This window comes from Petaurus breviceps, unplaced genomic scaffold (assembly GCF_028583685.1).
Source record: "Petaurus breviceps papuanus isolate PSGF00001 unplaced genomic scaffold, PetGlider_PUasm1.0 38, whole genome shotgun sequence".
NCBI classification, from domain to species: domain Eukaryota; kingdom Metazoa; phylum Chordata; class Mammalia; order Diprotodontia; family Petauridae; genus Petaurus; species Petaurus breviceps.
The window spans coordinates 48,734,046-48,753,603 of NW_027186304.1; the positions used below are offsets into that span (position 1 = coordinate 48,734,046).

The following is a 19,558-nucleotide window of genomic DNA, read 5'->3' on the forward strand; positions in this document are numbered from 1 at the left end:
GGGATCAAAGTAGAGAATAGAACAAGTGGGAGGTGTGACAGGAGAGAGGGAAATACAGTCGGTCTTTCACAATATATCTAATATGTTAATGTTTTGCATTAGCTACATATGTACAACCTATACTGAACTGTTTATCTTTCCAGTAAGGATGGGTGACAATGGAGGAAGGGAATGAATCTGGAATTCAAAGTTTTAAAATCAAATGTTTAAATATATATACTATTATTAATACTATTTTACATGTAATTGGGAAATAAGATATACAGGCACTGGGGTATAGAGATCCAACATGCCCTACTGGAAAAGTCGAAAGGGGTATAGGAGAAAATATGGGAGAGAGAAGATTGGAGGAGGGGATATCCTGTGGGACTGCTATTTTGGGGCATTGGGTAGGGGAAAAACAGAGAGAAAATTTGTAACTCAAAATCTGGCAGAAATGAATGATTTAAATCAGAAGTTAATAAAGCATTTGAAAAATGAAAAAAAAAAAGACCACTGAGATTGTGTAAGTGGCTTGAGTATCTTTCGATAGAAGGCAGAAATCAGGAAGCAAATTCCCAGAGTTTGCAGAATGATCACGGGGATACTCTCCAGAAGAGCTAATGTTTGGTATAGGCCATAGGAAGGAGAGACAAAGCTTGGAAATTGGTGGCTACCTGCTGGGGGGTTCCAACACAGCCATGTAGCCTAGAAGTAGAATTAAGAGGTATCTTATTTTCCTGGAGATGTCAAAATAGGCTAGAGGCACCCAAACTTTGTCAAACTTGTCAGTACCTAACTAATTCTGAGAATTCATGTGGAGTAGATAGATGATACTGCTAGAAGAAACTTTGAAAATATTTCAAGGGGGGCGGGGGGCGCGGCCAGGTAGCACAGTGAGTAAGAGCACCGGCCCCAGAGTCAGGATGACCTGGGATCGAACCAGGCTCAGAAACTTAGCACCCACCCAGAAACACCTGGCCATGTAACCTTGAGCAAGTTACTTAACCCCAATTGCTTAGGGGTGGCCAGGTGGTGCAGTGAGTAAGAGCACTGGCCCCAGAGTCAGGATGACCTGGGATCGAATCCAGGCTCAGATACTAGCACCACACCCAGAAATAACTGGCTGTGTAACCTTGAGCAAGTTATTTAACCCCAATTGCTTAAAAATATATATGTCAAGGGGTCATAATTGACATTTTCATCCCTGTTGCCAACTGATAGTATATCAAATTAAGAACTAGGTTAAAAAGATGGTGTTTTAAAACACCATATGGATTTTCTAGGCTATAGGTTAAAATAAAAGAATTTTGGATTATTGACCAAGGGATAATTGTACAACAAATTAGATAAAAATGTATTTTCCGGGAATCTAGCAAAACTATTCCAATAAACTTTAAACTGAAAATGGAGTTGGAGGCAGAGGGAACTGCTCATATGCAAATGCTAAGCTAGAGAGCAAAAGTTCTAACACTAGGAGAAAAAAAGCAGTGAAGACATCCAGAAATCCAAATGAGATAATATCCAGGACAAGGGGAGGCACTTATAGCCTCAGGTGTCTATATACAAATATGAAAAGTATGGGCCCTAATGAAAGTGAACTGGAGATGGTAATGCAGTAAATTTTATATCCAGGATCACTGAGACTTAATGGTGTGTGACTCATAACTGAAATATAGGAATGCAAATGTCTATTTTACTCACTTTCTAATCAGGAGTTGATGAGATGAAGTGGTGATAAAGTAACATGGCATATCAAGAAGATATATGCCAGTATGGAAATCCATGAACCAGAAAAGGAAAGAAAGGTAGAAAACATCGAAATGAGAACAGAGGGTAAAACCTAAGCAGTATTGTAGAGGAAGTATATTTCAAATTGCCTGGTAAGAAGGGAAAAAATGGATGATGCATTCTAGAAGCAGATGATAAGGCTTGAAAAACACAAGATAGAGTAGTGATGAGGGAATTTCACCAATAAGGACATCTGCTGGGTGTTTTTTTTTTTCTCTGCTAAAACAGTAACTAAGAAATTGTTATCTTGTCTTGCTGATAATTATATACTCCAGAAGGTGAAGGAAGAAATTAAGGGAACTGCTATTCTTGGTCTGATTCTAATCCACAAGAGGAAAATGGTTGCAATTGTAAAACTGACAATAATATTGGGAGAAAGCAATTGCGATTTAGTTCAAGCAATAAGACTACAGCCATTTTTACATGTCTCCTATGTGCAATGGTCTAACTTCTGGGGACCCAAAGATGAAAAACAATGACATAATTCTGGTCCTTAAGGGCTTCCTTTCTATTTTGTTGTCATTGAGTTGTTGCAGTTCTGTCCAACTCTTCATGACCCCATTAGGGAGTTTTCTTGGCAAAGACATTGGAGTACTTTGCCATTTCCATCTCCAGTTTATTTTATAAATGAACTGAGGCAAAAAGAATTAAGTGATTTGCCTAGGACAAGTGACTTACCCAGAGTCTTCCTTTCTATAGAAGGGGATAAATGTGCTTTGGTGTTTTGACACTCCTAACGACTCTTTGAGGTAGATAACAGTTCTTAAAATCCCCCTTTTTACTAATGAGGAAACTGAGACTTTATAGAGGTTTAAAATCTTGCTCAGGGTCACCCAGCTAGAAAGTTTCTGAAAAGGGAACTAAAACCAGATCTTCCTGACTCCAAGCCCAGCACTCTCTCCTCTTTACAACTCTGCCTCTGACTTTATGGAAAATATTCTCCTAGACTTTCAAAATATTTTTATCTCCTTTCTGAATATCTTTTACAGGTGGGGGAGGGAGGAGTTTCTTTTTGGGTTAGGAGCCATAGAATTTAGAATCTGAAGGAATCTGAAATGTTATCTAGTCCAACTTCCTTATTTTACAGATGAACAAATTGAGAACCAAAGAGATTAAATGATTTGTCCAAAGTTGCATACTAGAGACAGTAAGGGGCAGAAAGAAATTTGGACCTGGGTCCTTCTACTCCAAATTCAAAACTCTTTCCAATGTTCCAAGCTGCTTCTTTTGCATTGTTGACTAAATTCCATAAATAATATTCTGTGTGCAAAATACCATAGAGGCAGTCTTTTAAAGGATAATCAGGCTCACAGAATGTTTTTTATTAAACATTGCTCAATTGCTCAGTTTCTTAGGATTGAGTTCTAATATTATGAACTGGTACCTAGGAAGAATACACTTTAGAAAAATTAAGACCTACTTAAATCTATTTGCATTGTTTTCTCCTTTGTTTATGAAATACTGTATCACTGTCTCCTCCTATCCTCTTTACTTTTTCTCCAATTTCGTCCTTGGTTCTAATCCCCACTATTTCCTGACTGAGTACTGCTATAGCTTCCTTGACTCCTAGCTTTGCAATTCCTCCCTGGCAGTGTCTCATTAAATCCTGTAAGTTACTCCTGAAAACATATATAAAGGTCACCAAAAAAAAGTCATCTTTTTACAATTCTCTTGCTTATTATTCACCATGCAGAATTCATACAGTAAGGAAGAAGGAATTTCTTTACATTTTGCCTTATTTCAGGAAATGTTACCAAGAAGAGATGGAGTGGATCTGTAACTCTACATAACACTGAAAAAGCAGAAGTAAAACCTCAACTCCATCAGCATAGGTTATTGTGCTGTTCGAGGTTAGTGGTGTTTGGATCCCATGCAGTTTAGTTTATCATTTGAGATTAAGTCCATCATGGATATAATGTTCCCCAGTGAAATGTTTTATTACATTATGTGGTGTAGCAGATGCTGTGGAAAGGATATAGAAAATCAAGCCATTCGTTAGCATTTGAAACGTGTGCATCTAGAGGTAGAAATTAGCTGCCAGGTTACACCATTATTACCTGATTACCACACCTCTTAGCAGGATGGGGCTGGGAGGTAGTGACTATTGTTTAAAAAAATGTATCTAGTATTATGTTTTTAAAATTTTAACCTGAGGCTACCTAAGAATATTATGAGTCAGTTACACTCCACAAAACTGGATTATTTCCCTATCTTGATGTATCTAGTCCTAATTGCCCCTGAATGCCCACTTCATCAACTACCCTACCGGACTGTCTTCTCTTGGTTATACCAGAAGCATCTCAAACTCAACATTTCAGTCAACAGTCAACTAGAATTTATTAAGCACCTACTACATATCAAGAGCTGTGCTAAACATGCCCACCCTTTAAGAGTCCTCTTTTCTTTCTCTCTATCTCTCAAGATCATCATCCTGGAGTCATTCTTAACTCTTCCTTCTTCCCTGCCCCCAAGCCAATCATCCACCAAGTTATTTTTTTTTACCTCTTCAGTGTCTCTTACATCTGTCCTCTTCTTTCCACTGACACAATAAAATATGTCTATATATTTAAATTTATCCTATTTAATTTCCAATTTTTACACTCATTTCCAAAATGCTTATCTTAATTTCTGATTGGTCTATCACTGATCATAGCTCCTAATAATAGTTCTAATACTATCTAATAATAGCTCTCTCTCTCTCTCTCAAATGATCTGTAAATAAAAACTTAAATGTAAACCCTACTTTAAGGATCTCTGACGAACACTTTTATAATGTAAATAACCATCTTCTGATTTATCTACTTCAGAAGGCTGGATTTTGATAAGTTGATGAACATCATATGTACTCTGTAATGATATCTCCAGTAATACATTTTCTAAACTTAAGAGAGCTTTTCACCAGCTCTCTGTTCATTTAAAAATTAACTCATTAAAATCACTTCAGCTTATTTAACGACACAAGTCCAGACTGGAACCTCAGGGGTCCTCACTAACAGGCCCCTGGTACTGCAGCTTCTGGCTCCTCCTTGAGAAGAAGACTCTAAAATGGGGGTCTTGCAGGCAAAGCCTGACCAGCTCCCCTTCTCTCCTCAGCCATGGATCTCTCCCTTCTTCCTGGGCCCCCCGATCCCATTCTCTCTCCAGCTATGGGCCCAAGAAGAAGCTGAAGGACTGGTGGTGGAAACCTTAAGTCTGTGAACATCAAAGTCTCTGGATGGGAGTAAGAGGTCAGGTAGTTAGGGCCTCTGTGCTCCCAAACATGGGTTTGGTTTCCACTATTGCTAGGAAGGGTGATAGTGCAAAAAAAAATGACTGATCTGGAGTCCAAAATTTGCCAACAAATAGAATGTAATTTTGGTGACTTTAACCTCCCACAAGACAAAATTTTTAAAGCAACAGATCAAAACAGATGATGAAATTCAACAGATTAAGCAAACTGACAAAGACTGTGATGTGATAAGAAGTAGTCTAAAGAAATCAAAGGCAAAACTCACAGAAGTTAGGGACAAAACTAAAATCAGAAGATCTCTAAGCAAACCCCTCTCTGAACTAACAGAAGAGTATAAAAATGAAGTAAAAAAAAAAAGATTGATCAATGTTAAAGGTTTTCCAACAGATGCAACACTTAATGACATAAAAGAATAGTTAGAAGGTAAAGGTCAAATACAAAATATTCAAATAAGGAGAACATTACATAAAACATTTAAGGGATCAATATTTGCTGTGTTTGATGGTGTTGAGTCTGCCAAGAAGCTTACAGAAACCCCAGGACAAAAATACAAAGATATAGAGCTGCTGATACTTATTAAGAAAGATAACTTGCAAAAAAAAGAAACGAAAAAGAAAAGAAAAGAAAGTAAGGAAGCAAATAAAAGTAGAAGCTGAAGCAAATGCAAAACAAAAGCAAAAAGCAAAAGATGCTGAATTGAAATCCCTGCATGAAAAGACATATGCTTACTAAAATTTTCTGGTGATTTAGATGATCAGACCTATAGAAAAGCTTTTTACACACTTTAATCATGGAGAAATAAAGTGTATAGACTTCATCAGAGCAGCAAAAGAGGGAATAATCCTATTTAAAGAAAGGCCAAAAGAAGCACTGGACAAAGTTAATGCAGTAAATAATGGAAACAAAATTAAGAAATAAAGATGGAACATGAGAATTGTTAGAAGAGACAAAGACAGAACCTATGGGGAAAAAAATCATTGAGGATCCACAGTAATCCCTAAATAAGGTGGATTCAAAAAGTCAAAATATTAAAGAAAAAGGAAGAGGTGATAAAATTGCCCAGGTACACCTAGTAAAGGAAAATACAATTCATAGGCAGCCAGATGGCACAGTAAATAGAGCTACAGGCCTGAAGTCAGGAAGACATCTTCCTGAATTCAAATCTACCCTCATACATTTACTAGCTATATGATTCTGCTGCAAATCACTTAACTCTGTTTGCCTCAATCTCCTCATCCTTAAAATGAGCCACAGAAGGAAATAGCAAACAACTCCAATATCTTTGTCGAGAAAACTCCAAATGGGGTCATGAGAAAATGGACATGTCCAAAAATGACTGAATGACAATCAAAAATTCCAGGGAAAGAAAACAAAATATGATGGTGATGAAGAACAGGAAAATAGTGTTGCTGGAGGATCCTTTAAAAGGGCATGAAAAAGAAGAACCTACACTAAAGCAATAGAAAGAAGAAAATGGAACTGGAGACCAGTGTCTTGACACAAAATTTTTTACTCACTTTAAATAAGTTTCATGCTGTTTCAGATCGTGGGGCAGGGAATGGGAGTGTCTTTAAAAGGAAAATCAAAATAAATCCACTTCAATGTCTACCTATAAGAGAAGGGGAGACTATTTTTGTTTAACTTGTCTTTCTTGTCCAGGTATCTTTACTTAATCTCCATGGTTCTTTTTTTATGAATAGTTTTGTTTGGGATATTAAATGTTGGCATTTCAGACATCAATTTGAACATCAAAAGAAAGGTTCTTCCAGTGAAACATGACTCTTTTAGAACTATCAACAAATAAAATGTGTTCTATATAAAAGGTAAGATATAAATGAAAACTCATTTTAATGGTTCTCATTACTAGGAGTATTCTTTTCAAGGCTGTAGTTCACATCTCTTGCCTACCTCATCTGGGTTGATTTTTGTCAGCATGCTCCCATAAATCCTCCATTGTTGATCCACCCAACATCCTGGGGTGTCCTGAGATCAAGAAGATGAATTCATAAGTTACCTCAATCTTTCCTATTTATTTCCTAACATCTATCAGGTAATAATGCTCTCTAAATCAATGGTTAGGTGGTAAGTGTTTCTACTCTACCACTAAAAAAAATGAAAGCAAGAACCAGTGCATCTCTTACCAATTCAAGTGGAATTTGTTAAAGGACATAGCCCAGCCATCCATATCCCAAAATAATGGAGAAAGGTGTTTTCTTGTTAGAAAAAGATGCTTTCTTGTTGAGGGAAAATAGACAAGCAATGAACCTTCAACAACCTTGATCTCTGGAAGTAGTTCATCTTCAAAAGAGTATGATTTGAGGGCGATTTACTTTTACTTATATGGAGAAAAATCCTTGCTCAAGACATTGCTTCGTAAATTCTCAACTGAAACTGGCCTTGAAGGTTTAGGGAGGGTTGATTGACCAGGGTACACATGGATAAGATTTTGGACAGTCTTTTTGAATTCATGATAAGTCTTTTGACCAACTTGACTTTGATACACATTCAATACCCTCAGCGGCCTTAGACAAAAGTGACCGTTATCCAGATAGGAGGCATGTAATAGGTACTCATAATTTCCCTAAGGATGATACATATTCAATAACCATAGATGGACAGCCTGCCCAACACAGTTACTAACAATTACCTTAAGAATGACCTTGGGGGGGGGGGGGGCCAGGTGGCACAGTGAGTAAGAGCGCCAGCCCCAGAGTCAGGAGACCTGGGATCGGTTCCAGCCTCAGATACTTCACACACACACACACACACACACACACACACACACACACACACACACAAACTGGCTGTGTAACTTTGAGCAAGTTACTTAACCCCAATTGCTTTTTTTTTTTAAAGAATGACCTAGGAAGAAATTTCCATTTTCTTAGAGGGGACAGGGGCCAAAATCCAATAAAGCTGCTTGCAAAATTTGCAAAGGGAGTATCACAATTCAAAGAAAACTGTTAACTTTTAATATACAAGTACAACAGACAATAATATACTACTTTTCAAATGTTTTTTTTTAGGAAAGGACTTAGGAAGGGATTCTCCACAAATAGGGTTTGCACTTATAATTTCAATATGTAATAAGCAATAGATTCAATCCTACCTATAGGCATAGTCTATCACTTAGCTCTACTTATTATCTACAAAAATTCATATCAGTGATAATTACAATTGCAAGGTAGGAAAGCAGTCACATAAAGCACTGATGAAGGAGAAGACCAACCAGAACATAAGGAAATCTACCAGAACCAACCAGAGAACCAATCAGAATTCTAGTTCTTCACCATGGATTGCTACAGAGCATTGTCCATCCCTTTATCTTGCTATATGATCATCTCATGTCCTTTATTTGATCATATATCTCTCTAATGATATACTTTATATAATTTTTCTGTGAGATATAAATTGAATGGGAAGAAATGGTTCTCATTAACAGGATTATTCCTTTCAAAGCTGTGGCTCACACCTCTTGCATACCTCATCTGGGTTGAAAGCAAGAACCAGTGCATCTCTTATGAATTCAAGTGGAATTTGTTAAAGGACATAGCCCAGCCATCCACATCCCAAAATAATGGAGAAAGGTACTTTCTTGTTAGATCTCACACTGAGGGAAAATAGACAAGCAGTGAACCTTCAACAAGTGGAATTCCTGGAATAAATGGATCAAGTGTTAAAGAAAGAATTTTAAAATGTTATTATAGATGAAATTAGTGTGCCAGAGGAAAAATTGGAAAAGAAATGAAGGTATGGAAGACAGAATGAGAAAGGAAATAAACAGCTTTGCAAACTCCCTGAAATCTAGACTATTTGGATCAAAGTCAATGATTCCATGAGACAAGAAGTATTAAAACAAAGTCAAAAGACTGAACAAATAAAAGAATAGGTAAGGTTTCTCACAGCAAAAACATCTGACCTGGAAAACAGACCAAGGAGAAAAAAAAATTTAAGAACCATTGGACTATATTGACCAAAAGAAAAGAGCTTAGACATCATATTTCAAGAGATCTTGAAAGAAAACTGTTCAGATCTCTTAGACACAGGGAGAAAAGAGAAAATAAAATCCACTGCTCACCTTCTGAAAGAAATCCCAAAAAGAAAACTCTTAGGAACATTACAACCAAATCCAGAGCTTCCATGTCAAAGAAAAAATACTGCAAATATCCAGAAAGAAAGAATTCAGGTGCTGAGGAGCCACAGTTGGGATCATACACTATTTACCATCTATCTCCATAAAGGAGCAGAAACTTATAATATGATATTTCAGAGGGCAAAGGATTATGGTCAAGAATAAATTACCCAGCAAAATTGAGTATAATCATACGGGGAAAAAATGGATCTTTAATGAAATAGAGGACTTTCAAGCATTCCTGATGAAAAGACCAGAGCTGTGTAAAAACTTTGAAATTAAAACAGGAGTAAAGAGAAGCATTAAAAGTTAAATACAAATAAACAATCTTGAAGGACTAAAACATGAATAAACTGCCTACATTCAAATATGGAGATAATGTGTGTCCCAATTGAACCTTATCATCAGTAGTTATAAAAGAAATCTAATTAGAAAGGCCTAGGAATGGTTCTTTATGTCTTGACCATCTTAAGAGAAGAATGGAAAGGGAGGGGAAGAGGAATATACTGGGGCAGGTAGGATGATTATCACATAATCAGAGTGCACAAGCAGACATCTATACAAATGAGGAGGAGGCAGAGAGGAGCAGTTCTCACTTGAATGTCACTCTCATCTGAACTGGTCATAAAAGGGAAGAATACAAATTCATACCCAGAAACAGTTGGGTACAGAAAGACATTTCATTTAACAGGAAATAGAATGGAAAAGGGAGAAGAGGGAATTAGAGGGAGGTAAATTAAGGGAGGACATAGTCCTAAGCACAGCAAACTCTAACAACATACAAGAATATTTATAGCTCTTTTTGAGGTAACAAAGAATGAAAATCTGAGGGGGGAATCCAATAAATTGAGAAGGAATGAACGAATTATGGCACATGTATGTGATGAAATATTATTGTGCTATAAGAAATGGTGATGGGCGGGGCAGCCAGGTGGCTCAGCAAGTAAGAGCACCCGCTCCAAGTATCGGGATGACCTGGGGATCAAATCTGGGCTCAGATACTCAGCAGCACACCCAGAAATAACTGGCTGTATAACCTTGAGCAAGTTACTTAACCCCAATTGCTTTAAAAAAAAAAAAGAAATAGTGATGGGGAGAGCTCCAAAGGGAAACCTTATAATGAACTATTGCAGCATGATGTGACCAGAACAAGAACCATTTATACAATGTGAGTAACATGGTAACGATAACCAACTTTGAAAAAGAATTAAGATCTCTGATCGGTGTAATGACCCATCTATAATTCCAGAGGACTAATGATGAAACATGCTACCTTCTACCTGATGAGAGCTGAAGGATTCAGCATAAAATGAGACACATATTTTTTAGACAAGGTCAATGTGTCAATTTGTTTTGCTTGACTATATATGTTTGTATCTGGGGTCTTGTTTTTCTTTTGTTATCAGTTGGTAGGGGAAGAGTTGGAGTAGAAGGGAGAGAAGGCAAATTTTTGCTAATTGATAAAAAGAAAATTTAAAGGTAAAAAAAAAAAAGACCTGCCCTGATCTGGCCTGGGAAAATGGACACTCAATTAGCTGTGGTATGAAACAGTGGAGAAGAGAGCAGGAAGGAAGAGAGTGAGATGAGGGGAGCAGGTCAAAGGGAAGAGGAAATACCATTTAATCCTTCCCCCACATACCCACTTTGAGGAGCAAGGAACAAACAAAGAATAATGGGCCAATCAGGATCTGAGGTAGGATTCAAAATTTGGTCTTATTGAGTCCAAGTCCAAAACCGGAATCCTAACACAGTGTTTGGTACATTGTAGGAACTTAATACATGCTTGTTGAATTTGTTGTTGTTGCTGTTCAGTCATTCAGTCATGTCTGGCTCTTCCTGACTCCCATGTACCATAGTACACCAGGTCCTTCTATTCTACACTATCCCCCAAAGTCTATCCAAGCTCATGTTCACCAGTATTTGCTTTTCCAATGAATGGCCTGGATTAAGTTCATTAAGAATTGACTGATTTGATCTTCTTGCTGTCCAAGGAAGTCTCAAAAGTCTTCTCCAGCACCATAATTCAAAAGTATTGATTCTGCAAAGCTAGCTTTCCTTACAGTCCAATTCACAGACATAAATTCCTACTGAAAAAAACCCACAGTTTTGGCTTTTTATGAACCTTTGTCAGCAAAGTGATGTCTCTACTTTTTAGTATGCTATCAAGATTTGTCACAGCTTTCCTTCCAAAAAGCAAGCATCTTTTAATATTGCAGCTGTAGTCACCATCTGCAGTGATCTTTGAGCCCAAGAATATCATATCTGATACTATCTCCATCTCTTTTCCCTTTATTTGTAACTAAGAAGTTATGGGACCAGTGTTTTTTTTTTTTAATGTTAAGATTCAAGCCAACTTTTGTTGAATTACTTTCTCATCTACATAAAACTTTTATGAGACTAATCTATGTATATATTGAAGACATTCTTAAAGGTATTAAAGAAAATAAGCAGACTTTTTGCAAGTGCTTCTAAGAATAATAATAGTAGGGTAATCAGAGCCAGAGAGATGGTGGGTGAGAGAGGTGCTCAGTGTAGCAAATGCTGCCACCACCCCCAGAGGCCAAGAAATTTTAGTGGACACTGGAACTTTGTGCCTGTGTCTCAAGATAAAAATACTCAAAGTACTGTGACTCAAAGATTAAAGAAAAAGTACTGAGGGTGGAGTCAAGATGGCAGAGTAGAAGCATGACCTCTGAGCAGCTCTGGCTTCCACCTTCCCCAATCAATGCAATAAAGGGGACTCTGAACAAACTTTGGAACTGCAGAACCCACAAAATGACACAGAGAAGCTAACTTCCTGCTGAGGACAGCCCAGCAGACCAGCAGGAATCGGCCAGTGCAGCGCTCTGGGAGCCGAGCCCAGTCCCCCTTGAGCCAGAGGTTTCGGCCCCAGGGCGGGTCTGACAAGCCGCCAGCTGGAGGGACTCCAGATCAGCAGCAGCTGTGGCCGTTTCCAGAATTATCAACACATAGATGAGAAGGACAAAGTGAGAGGTCAGTGCAGTCTGGACTTTGGGACCCAGTAAGTGGGAGTGCATGGCTTTTGCCCCCAGGATGAGAAGCCGCTGAAACACCTGGCACAGCCAACCAGCGTGGCAGCTTCAGCCCCTGGCCTGCAAAGTGTAGGGAGACCAAGCGACCAGTCTGAGGGGTAATCGCTCGCTCTTGCTTTAACCTGCTTGGATCTGGATTGTAGTCTAGGGTGGAGGTCCTGGGGTGTGTGTCCAGCTTTCCAGAGTGTATGGAGGCCTCAGAGAGGTCACCCATCTAATACCTCTGGCAGCTGAGAAAACCCCAGCATTTGGGACGAAAGCTCCCCTGTCTGGTGGCAGAATCCTACTGTGGCAAAAAGCCCAGGGGTCAAGTGACTGAGGGGCGACATGACCAGGCAAAGGAAACAAAGTGATGAGGGATGGCTCACAATAGGTTCAGCAGGAACTCTGATCTTATCTAAGACCAGAAAGCCTTCAATTCAGTCTTGAAAGAATTCAGTAGGCCCAAGCAGACTTGGAGTCAGAGTTGTAAAAGTTTATTGTATGCTTTACAGTGGGCAAGGATCCTTAGGGGATCTGCAAGTTTATTGTTAGGCTGTACAGCTGGCAAGAGTCCTTTAGGAGGCCTGCAACCTTAAAGGGGTAGAATTAAGGTTTATGTAAATAATCCATAGTAGAACCCAAGCCAATTATGCTAACTAGGTGATTAAGGGTGGGATTAGAGAGGAGTTAAGGTGGGACCAGTGTTTAAAGGGACATGTACTTTTAATGTAGCTGCACAGGCATATTGCCCATAATTCACTGGGGAAAAGCCCAAGGGGGGCCACCTGAAGGTGTGGCTTTAGGCTTGAAACCTCACTAAGTCAGTGAGCAGTCAAGGGCTGACTGAGAAGTGCCCAGTCTGCCACCCATCAGTGTCATGTTTGACAAGATTGGTGTCTGTAACCAAGGCTAACTGAGACTCAGTGTGTGGATAATAGGCTAAGGAGTTAACCCAGAGATAGGGTCCTGAAGGATTCATTGAGGCAGCCAAGGAGTCAACCTAGAGATAGGGTACCAAAGAATTCATGGGGGCGGTGGGACACTATACAAGGGGGAGATAGTAGTTGCCTAAGCTGGAATGTTTATAGATACTTTTGTGAAGGATTCATAAGAATAGCTTGTTATTGTTCCAAGCTGAGATAAACAATTCATGAGTTGTTTCTGAGCAAAGTTAATGCTCTGAAGCTAGGCAGAGTTCGGGTAGGGGGAAGGAGCAGAGTTAATGCTCTGAGGCTGGGGGGGAGGGGCGGGGATTGGAGTGTGATTTTACAAACTGGTTTTACAAATTGGTATTACCAATTGATGTTACAAATATAGATCCCAAGCACCCCATCAAAAGCAGACAGAAGATTCCGACATTAGACTCCTATTTTGGGGACAAAAAGGAGTAAAGCATGGAACAGGAGGAAGACAGTGAAGTCAGAACTCCTCCACCAAAAGCTTCAAAGGAAAATACAAGCTGGTTATAGGCCATAGAGGACCTTAAGAAGCTAATGACTTTATGAGAAATCAAGATGCTGTTTAACAGATCCAAACAAATGAAAGAATAGAAGGCAATGTGAAATATCTCATGGGAAAAACCACTGACCTGGAAAATAGATCCAGGAGAGATAATTTAAAAATTATTGGGCTACCTGAAAGCCATGATCAAAGTAAGAACCTAGAAATCATCCTCCAGGAAGTTCTCAAAGAAAACTGCCCTTATGTTTTAGAACCAGAGGGCAAAATAGAGGTTGAAAGAATCCACCAATCACCTCCTGAAAAAGATCACAAAAAGAAAACTCCTAGGAATATTATAGCCAGGTTCCAAAATTCCCAGATCAAGGAGAGAATATTATAAGCAGCCAGGAAGAAACAATTTGAATATTGTGGAAACACAATCAGGATAACCCAGGATCTGGCAGCTTCTACACTGAGGGATTGAAGGGCTTGGAATATGATATTCCAGAGGTCAAAGGAGCTGGGATTAAAACCAGGAATCACCTACCCAGCAAAACTAAGTATTATGTTTCAGGGAAAATATGGTCATTCAGTGGAATAGAGGACTTTCAAACATTCTTGCTGAAAAAATCAGAGTGGAATAGAAAATTTGACATTCAGATACAAGAAGCAAGAGAAGCATGAGAAGGTAAATAGGGAAAAGAAATCATAAGGAACTTGTCAAAGTTGAACTATTAACATTCCTACATGGAAAAACAATAATTGTAACTTATGAAACACTTCTCAGTAATTAGGAAATAAGATACACAGGCAGTGGGGATCTACCATGCCCTACTGGAAAAGTCGAAAGGGATATGGGAGAGAGCAGATTGGAGGAGGGGATATCCTGTGGGACTGCTATTTTGGGGTGGTGGGTAGGGGAAAAAATGGGGATAAAATTTGTAACTCACAATCTGGCAGAAATGAATGATGTAAATCAGAAGTTAATAAAGCATTTGAAAAATGAAAAAAGAAATAAAAAGTAAAAAAATAAATATGAATAATAATAGTACCTACTATTTTCCAGGCTTTATAAATATTTCATTTGATTCTCTCAGAAACCCCAAGAGGTAGGTGCTATTATTATCCTCATTTTATAGACAAGGAAACTGAGACAAAAGAGATTAAGTGACTTGCCCAAAGTCACACAGCTAGTAAATGTCTGTAGTCAAGTTTGAATTCAGGTCTTCCTGACTCTAAGCCCAGTGTTCTATGCACTATGCCACCTACTTGCCTCAGATCATATCTTTACTATCAATGACAGAATTTACTAAAAAAGCTGTAACCAAAGGATTTGAAAGACAAACAACATTAACTATGTCAACAAAGATGGTATTTTGTTGGGGTTTTTCTTTTAACATTTTGAAAAATGTTCAAATTGAACTGAAAATTGAAAAGGATGAATTAATCATACATTGAAAGTGGGGCATAACCAATGGAAAGCCCACAGGCTCAGGAATTATCCTTGATATGTCAAGGGACCTAAAGGATGGCTCTTAGCAAATTAGACTGACCCCTTGTGGTAAATTTATGGAAGGAAATGTGCAAAAGTCAGTCTGGACAGCAAGAATATTCATTTGATTATTTGATTTAAGTTCTCTAGCAGACTTATTAGCATAGTTTATCCATAGGCCCCCAAGGCTATAGGCATTATTGACATCTCTCTTCTTGGCAGATGGATAGTCTATGTGGTATCTCCACCTCTGTGGTCCTGGGGCCCTACCTCTTCTCTTTCTCAGTGACTTTATCAATTCCTATTATTTTCATTAGCATCTCTATGCATATGACTTACAGATTTATATATCCTACACCAGTCTTTCTCCTGAGTTCAAGTCCTATATCACTAACTTCCTACTGGACATTTCAAACTGGATGTCTCAAAATGAAATCATTATCTTCCCACCTACCCTAAACTTACCCTTCTACCATTCTTCCCTGTTTCTGTTGAGGAAACCACCCTTCTTCTAGTGTCCCAGGTTCATGACATTATTGGCCATGCCTCACTCCCCTTCTTTCTCAAGCAAATAATCAATGGCTAACTCTTGGCATTTCTACCTCTACAACACCTATCATATCCATCTCCTCCTCCTCTGACATCACCTTAGTTCCAGCCCTCATCAACTGTGGACTCCTAATATTGGTTTCCTTGGCTCAAATCTCTCTCTACTCGAATCTATCCTTCAGTTTGCTACCAAGCTAAATCACTCAGTCAATAAGCATTTATTAAGGTCTTAGTAGGCAACAGGCACTGTACTAAGCAATGGGGATGTGAACAAAAGCTAAACAGTCTGTGATCCTGCAGGCTCATGTTCTAATTGGGGGAAGGGCGTCCTAACTGTGCATGATGTCAAAATACAAATAACTATGTGAGAACCAGGTACATAGGAGGTAACCTAGAAGAGACAACACAAGCAGGAGGGGACCTCAGAAGGTTTTTGCAGATGGTGGGATTTTAGCTGAGACTTGAAGGAAACAAATGGAAGCCAGGAAGCAGAAATGAGAAAGACAAGCATTCCAGGTATGTGCAATGGTCAGTGAAAATTAAGAGGTGGGTAATGTAGTGTCTCATATGAGGAAGAGCAAAGAAGCCTGTGTTGTCGAATCATAGAACATGAGAAAGGAAAGGAAATAGGAGAAGACCAGAAAAGTGGGAAGGGGCTAGGTTATGATAAGCTATCAAAAGTCCAATAAGATTTTATATTTCATTCCAGGAGTAATAGGAAGTTTAATGAGTGTGGGGGTTTGTGGTCAGACCTGAATTTTAATAAAATCACTTCGGTACCTGAGTAAACCCTGGACTGGAAGGGAAGACACTTGGGATGAGAAGAACAAGCAGAATCGGAAAAACGGAACTGGTTGAGGAGTGAGGTGACAAAGACCTTAAGCAGGTGGTGGCAAAGTCAGAGCGGGCAGAGAAGGGCTTGTATTCCAGATATTTCAAAGGGACAATTGACAGAACTTGACAACAAATTAAATACAGAAGGAATGAAAGAGTGAGGGGTTGACATCTAGGGTGCCTGGAAGGGTGATGGTGCTGACAGTAACAGAGAACTTTGGAAGAGGAGAAAATTTGGAGAGGGGGAGAAATAATGAGTTCAGTTTTGGACATATTAAGTCTAAGATATCTATGGAACATTTGGTTCAAGACATCAAAGAGGCAACTGTATACTCCTCTACTTAATAAATTCTAGTGGCTCCCTCTTGCCTCTGGGATAAAATATGAACTTCTCTGTTTTTCCTGTAAAGCCCTTCAGAACCTGGCCCAAACCTAACTTTTAGGCTTCATTATCCATTGCTCCACTTCCCTCTCTCTATTCTAGCCAAACTGACCTTCTTGTATTTCATTTTCTGCCTCCATGTCTTTGAACTGGTCATCTCTTATGACTAGAATGTATGCCCTCCTTCCTGTGACTTCAATGAAACCCTCACTTCCTTCAAGACAAAGTTTAAAGACAACTTTCTACAGGGTTCTCCCCCAATTACAAGTGCCCTCTATATCTCACTAGTTTGTACTTAACTACCTTGCATTTATTTTTATATGGGCTACATACAAAATTTTTTACCCTGTGCATATATATGTGTGTGTGTGTGTATATATAATACACACATATACATGCATGTGTATATATAATACACATATATACATGTATGTGTATATATACACAGATACTATATGTAAAAATGGTTCACCTGAAATAATCACATATACATGTGTATATATGTCTGTATGTCTTTGTATCTCCAGTGTCTAATGCAATGCCTACCACATAGTAGATTCTTAATTAATGCTCATTGATTATCAGGTTTGGCAGATATACGTGGATAGTTTTCTTCCCTCTGTCTTATTCTCAGTTTAAAGTCTAGTTAACTATGTTCAAAGGCCTCAAGGCAATATTTTTTTTCTTATTGACTGACATTATGCATACTTCACCTATGCCCAAGAGTCCATCATTCCTACATTTTAAGCCATGGTACAGAAATCCAAAGATTGTTCTCAGATGCCATTTTTTTTTCCACTTGACTGACCTCTGAGGCCCCTTCCTTTCAATCAGAAGCAATGATGAAAACACCACCTTGCAATTAAGAGCTCTTGTTTCTTGTCCAGGTGTTCATAATCCCAAGCAATATTTCTAGAAGATCAGGGAAGGGGTTGTCAGGTTTGATAATCATTGGGAACCTGGAAACTTGAGAATTTCTTGGGATTCTCAAGACTAGGAAATCCCAAGATTGGGATTTAATTTTAGGAAACTCTGTCGCAATGTACTGTGGTAGAAGGTACACTGGATCTGGAGTCAGAGGACCTAGGTTTGTGGTACATATTAGCTGGGTAATCTTGGCCAAGTTAAATTCTTTAGGCCTCTGTAAAAAAAAAAATGTAACATTTAGACTAGATCAGAGGTATCAAAAAACCTGTGTTGCTTCAGACCAACAATACTCCCTAGTGCCCCCTGAACCAGATCGAAATGTAATTGGGAAATATTTAACAAAACAAATAAAAATATAAAAGAACATGGATAAATGTTAACATGTGATTTTCTAAGTCAGTATGCAGTGGCAGGGATATTATGTAAGAGTTAGTGGCCAAAGATTCTGCATTTGATACCACTGGCCTAGATAACTGCAAAGGCTTTTTTCCCATTCTAAATACTAAGACAGGAGTTAGATTTGTACCCTAGAAAAACATAGCTCCCCTATGGTTCAAGTCAGGTTGACTTTTGACTGTATTTCTTGCCCCTATGGCAGCATTACTATCCACCGTCATCTGATTCTCTGACTAGTAGAAGATGCCCTCTTTCCTGTTGACATCTGTGAATCCACATATTCATTCCTCAAAGCCCAATAATAATAATTTAGGATTGTTATGTTAAAACAGACTCCCCCAAGCATCATAAAAGATTCACTATACCGATGCAACCTTAAAGCTCTTATCAAGTCAAAGCAGATGAGTAGTAAAATTATATGTGTATACATACACATTTACATGTGTGTCTGAGTACATATACACATACATATATATTATCTTACAGGGTAATCTTGATGTATAAAAATGATATTTAAGAATGGGGATGACAGTGGTTTAGGTGAATATAACATAGTACACTGGAGAATCTTGAGCCCAGAAGAAATATATTTGAGTAAAACATGGCTCTATGAGTGTGAACAAGTCATTTGATCTCTCTAAATATCAGCTTTTTCACTTATAAAATGGGGATAATAATATTGGCACTACCCATGTCACAGGGCATTATATAAACATCAAATGCTATAAAATGTAATAATTATTACCTACCATGTAAATCACGTATGTCTCTAGATATTATGAGGACTGTCACATACTTTAGATCCAAACATTGTCACATATTACCAATGGAAAAAAAATATAATTAAGGGCTCTTGGTGTTTCAACGATCCCTTAAATATTTATACTGCTTTTTATGTGAAAGCCAAGAAGTAAATATAAGACAACTTGATTTACTGAAGTTTACAAGAAGATAAAGACACATTGGGCAAGACACATGGGCAAGACACAATCTCTCAATGGCCCCTAGACAATTCTCTTAAGATTGCTAAACTGTGGGGTGGCCAGGTGGCTCAGCGAGTAAGAGCACCGGCCCCAGAGTTGGGATGACCTGGGATGGAATCCAGGCTCTGATACTTAGCACCACACCCAGAAATAACTGGCTGTGTAACCTTGAGCAAGTTGCTTAACCCCAATTGCTTTAAAAAAAAAAAAAGGATTGTTAAACTGTGGTGGAGCCAAGGTGGTGGAGTAAAAGCAGGAACTTGCTTGAGATCCTGCTCCAGCCACCTCTAATACCTGTAAAAAATGACTCGATACAAATTTCACACTGGGAGTTACCTATACTAATGAAATGGAAGGAAGGAAGGAAGGAAGGAAGGAAGGAAGGAAGG

The 19,558-nt window shown here is 38.5% G+C and overlaps 1 pseudogene; it reads left to right on the top strand.

The window, feature by feature from the left end:
* The first annotated feature begins 1,754 nt into the window (after positions 1-1,754).
* Positions 1,755-12,286, top strand: LOC138170228 (lupus La protein homolog pseudogene; annotated as a pseudogene).
* The last annotated feature ends 7,272 nt before the right edge of the window (positions 12,287-19,558 follow it).